Here is a 5044-nt window from a genome sequence, read left to right as displayed (position 1 = left end):
TAACGGTGGGACTCCCGGGTCCCGGGTCCCGGGTGGGACAACGAGCAGGTGCAGTAACCTGAGCCGAGGGCAGGGAGAACCGCTGCCCGGTTAATGATGAGAAGCAGCACGATAAGACGCGTGGTACTTACTGCTGTTTGTTTTAAGGCGAAAGTCAAACAGGACGTAAATTAATCAATGTATCGTTCAATATCTATCCAAACAGCAGTTCGACGTTTCGAAGTTGATGAATGTGGTTTTACGACTTCGATATGTTAGAATTGGAAATAACTAACGAAATACCAAGTTACAAAGACAACGAGGTTCTCTATTTAGATGCCTGCGATTTAAAAGCTATCGAATATTCGCCATTGTATTCTGATGTATGCGAAGTCCATGCCAAAACAATGATTTGTGGATTTGGTGGAATAGCCTTCAGGTTGTGTATTATGAGCTAAAATTCGCAACTGTAATAGATTAAATGGTTTTAAGTTATTACGATGCTCTATGAGATTTAGAAATAGTTATGAATAGTTATTAAAAAAAATACTCTAAAAGAAACGATGGAGAAAATTTAGTGTAAAAGTTTGAAGTTTAAACAATGTGTCCAACTACATTGTTATACTTCTACCTCAAAAAGCAACTGTTATTATTTTTTGTTGAGCGCGCGCTCGCTTACGACTTATGAGTCCGTCAGTGGAATGTGGAATGTTTGACGCCTTTCCTGTGGGAAGGTATACCCGCCAACATCGGTCGCCACACGGTGATTTATGCGCCCTAACCAGTGGGTGTTGTGCATTGCGTCATTTGACGAATGACGTGTCGGAATAGTCATTAATTTCTTTCATTTTTTTTGCCTGAACTGCAGGAACAGTTTAAAAGTTGTAGGTTTAAAATGTTTTCTGTGCGAATTCAACACGTTCACGTTGAATGGACTTTATAAAAGCAAAAAAAAAACACGTGACAAGGAATATGATTCATAGATCGATTGCTCCCTTTCAAGTAGGCACCGAAGACGTCAATTTATTGGGTCACACAAAAATAACGTCCCTCACCACAACCGATCACTTTCATTCGATTTCGATTCACATTTAAATCAAGCTCCGCTCCATTCAGCATTCAATCAGCGCGCGTTCGCGTTTCTAATGCGTTATTACATTTTCATTTCCATTTCCATACCGACAGCCAGTATGGCTGTCCGAGAGGTGATGAATCAACCGGTCGGACCGCAAGCACAAGCGACAAGCGACCCAGGTTCAAACCCCTGGCGGTAATGGTAATGGATCTTACCGCCAGGGCCCACCCGCTGACGGCTGGACCAGTTCTGGGAAAGGGGCCCGGACAGAGGACACCCAGCCAAAGGTACAGAGAAACAGGGAACGACCGATCGCGCATATACTTTATTGCACGCGGCTTTGTTGTTGCAGATTGAGACGACAAAATAGCTCGCGTCTACGTGCGCCGCTCCGTCGGTACGAGATGAAGAAATCATTTTAAAATGCAACGGAAATCGGCACGGCACGAGATCGGCGACACACAAAAATAAAAGGGCGGAACATTAGCAACGGAGGGAATTCGGACCGGACTGGTCAGTGGTGTGTCAGCTCGGACATTGTGGAGGAGACTCATTGCTGGCTGCAAAATCTCCTCCACAGGGTCCAGTCACCTACACGGCACGGAACTAGGCCAAAAACAACTCGAACCATTCGACCCGGTTGGCAGTGCTATGACACACATTTTTTTTAGCGAATTTCCGGCCACGACATGACGACGGCTGCTGGAGTGTCTCCTCGGGCTGGAGTCGGGCTGGAAACAGAAGTGAGGGGGGAGCTCACGAAACACGCGTCCATAGATCTGGCGATCAATTTGTCCAGTGAGTTATGAGTCACACAGACGGCGATATGTGTGTGAGTCTGGAGAAGGATTTAGAGTGGGGAGGTAGGAGGAAACCTAGGGGGTAGGGGGACACATGGTTCCACCCCAGTCTAACCCAGCTGGCGGCATGGAAGTGGAATGTTAATTGATAATTCACGTTGCATTAACGCCGCTGTTTGACATCTTTAGCACTTCATTTAGGAGAGATCTCGCTCGTTGTTTTGTGTGTTCCAGGGCAAAAAAAAAGGTAGAAACATTAGACAGGAGAAGCCAGGTCCAGGAATGCATCGGGTATCCGGAGGGAATGAAAACGTAGCGTAAGGAGATAAAAATATAACACCTTGAAGCTGATTTGCTGGGGCGTTAAAAATAGAGCGTATTAACACGTTTATGTTTACCGGCAATTGAAAAAGCGGGCAGAAATATTAAACTTCAGAATTCATTTTAGTGTAACTGCTTAATATGTTCAACGTGTGCCACAACACCATTAAAACTGTCAATTCCGATTCATCACTACAATGTGCATCGAAGCTGTTCGGCTTCGGGGCCGGAATCGATTAGAACTCAACGAGAATGTGTGGTGGGTGAGTCAACACAATGAAATGAGTAAAGCTCCTTTCCGATGCAGGCTGCTAATTTATTGCTCCGGGTTGAGCGCTTCAGCCTACAGCCAATGAGTACGTACTGCTGTACGTCACATTCAATCACTTTGAACACCTTCTCGGACACAGGTTCGTCTTATCACGTTGTTTGTCGCTCGGTAGGCATCAGTGCGACCGAATCCGGAAAACCGATTCATCAATACGCGCCGTACACACGGACGCCAGGGTCCAGTGGTCAAAGGAGCGCGTACGGTCGGTGTCCACATTGTGCTTGAGGTCGGCAAAACCCGGCTGCGGTGAGATGCATCTGATTGTTTCCGGGTGGCGATTAATTGGGGCTGTAGTTGCCGATGAAAGATGCCTCATCAAAATCCCGCCAGCAGAAGGTCGGTGAAAATGGATGAAACCGTGTAGATTAGCTGGCAGTGGGATGCAACGTCATCACGTGTTTAATGGTGGAAAGATATATTGCAGTGAGCATGCTTCACAATTTAGGGGCGTATAATGGAGCCATAAATTAGAATTATGAAGCAAATGGTCAAAAAATGTGTTACTTATCGTAATTTATTACCACAGTACGTAACACAATTAGCTCGCTGTTATGCTCATACGATGGTGGAACGCATGTAGCTGTACAAACAGGGTAAGTTTTGCAAATTATTTCATCATGATTTCTTGCAAATTCATACTTTACTATTAAGAAAATTTAAAAGAACGATTTTATACAGCTCAGAACCAGAAATATTCGGTAACTATCTTAACTTACGAATAAAATTACTTTTTCGTGCAATACGGTTAGGTTACTTGACAAAAATTGTGGGACCAACATGATCTCTAGAGTGTTCTTCAATCATTCTCCATGATCAGTAAATGTTTTTTGGTAGTAAATAGTACAGCACATACTGGGCATGTCACCGAAGAAAATGAATAAATATAGAAATTCGGCGAAAGAAGGTGCCAATTCTATTATAAAATCACTTCACAATGACAACAGCTAAAATTAGACACTTAAATCATCAACGATAGCAAAAAGACAGAAATACAACCAACACACCAAGTATAGCACGCACTGTGAGGTGTGATAAGCTCTATGAATATAATCTCTCACCAAATGATTTTTTAATAGCCTCATCTCAACACGCATCGGTGGTTCAGTGGTAGAATGCTCGCCTGCCACGCGGGCGGCCCGGGTTCGATTCCCGGCCGATGCAAATTGGAATTTTCTTTTTTACTACAACGCAACTCTTGTTGTAATTAGTTGCCTCTCAGGGTTAAACTCATCGTTATCGTTTGCCCGTCATCATTACCGCATTGTAAACACAATCCTTCAACGATATACACATTATATGCCCATGTCTCCCCTCACCTTTACTAAACCTCTGGCGCACGGCCATCCACGCCATCCATTCCCGTTCGGGTTTTGTAATCCTATGTTCACCCGATAACTGTACAGAAGCTGTAAATGCCACACGCAAATACCGCTGACTCGGAAGCGAATTCCCGTGTGCTCTCGCTCTCCTTCCTTTGAACCCCCTTCAGTTGCAGCACCCGGGTATGGCAACATTATTCGCAAACATCATTATCGCCGGTTTGACTGAGTGATCCTGCCCGTTCTGCCCTGCGTTCTGCAACCCAACAGACAATGGCCAAGGTGCATATCAGCCTCCCTTACGCATCGATGCACTACGATGTGGTTGGGTAGTACGGGGTCCGACCACGCTTATTTCATCCCATGCGTACGCCACGCCCGGAACGCCAATTTACCGTCTGTGTTCGGTTCGTCGGGCGAATTATTGGGATTTTCGGTACGGGCAACAGTGACACGCGGTTACGCAACGGCATCATCATCTACCGGGGGCGGGTGGATGATGATTTGACATATTGGCCACATGTCTTTCCATCCTTCCATCCGGGTACACAGGTTGTAATCAGTACGGGCATCGTAGAATTTCCGTGGCATCTTTTTTTACCGATCGCCTTTGAATGGGCACATTGGATTGATGATGGTTGTGTGCAGCATCGTGATGGATTCATTCGCTCATAATTCGAACGGAAAAGGCGGGATTAGGCTTAGTTGGCATTATCGGTTGAGACTCTCTGTGGCTGCAGCTGCATTTTTCTGCCATCAGCAATCTGTAAACCCGTAAAGTGCATCCGATTGATCGTAATGTAAGTAGTAACCAGGATCACTAAGAACTATCTCACGAGTTAAGCATCTCCGAGTGGTTTATACTTGAGTGACTTGGATCATACAATTTGTTACATTTTCCACTACTTGCACTTGAAGGGTTAACGCCACCCGATTTCTATTTCCCGTGCAACTTTCGCTATCCGCTTGTATTGCTTGTCCGCTAATGGAGAGATCCTTGTGTTCTACTACTACAAAGTACCTCTCCAATTACATAGCCCGCCCAAACCCAGCCCACAGCCCGTCAACTGCAATCATGCATCGGCTGCATCCAGTCTGAAAATCAAAACCAACGAGCCCTCCCCTATCCTCCCTTCTCCACCCCAGAAAGTGCCCCCTTTTGCCGATGCCAATCGAACTCGAACGCGCATCTCCGGCTTTATTTCACTCACGATAAATT

The 5044-nt window shown here is 45.4% G+C and overlaps 1 non-coding gene across 1 annotated transcript; it reads left to right on the top strand.

Annotated features, from left to right (window-relative positions):
• Positions 1 to 3596: 3596 nt before the first annotated feature.
• Trnag-gcc (transfer RNA glycine (anticodon GCC)) lies at positions 3597 to 3667 on the top strand. The gene has a single exon. It is a non-coding gene; the product is annotated as a tRNA-Gly (tRNA).
• Positions 3668 to 5044: the final 1377 nt, after the last annotated feature.

Source organism: Anopheles moucheti, chromosome 3, assembly GCF_943734755.1.
Source record: "Anopheles moucheti chromosome 3, idAnoMoucSN_F20_07, whole genome shotgun sequence".
Taxonomy (NCBI): Eukaryota; Metazoa; Arthropoda; class Insecta; order Diptera; family Culicidae; genus Anopheles; species Anopheles moucheti.
This window is presented reverse-complemented; position numbering and strand designations above follow the sequence as displayed.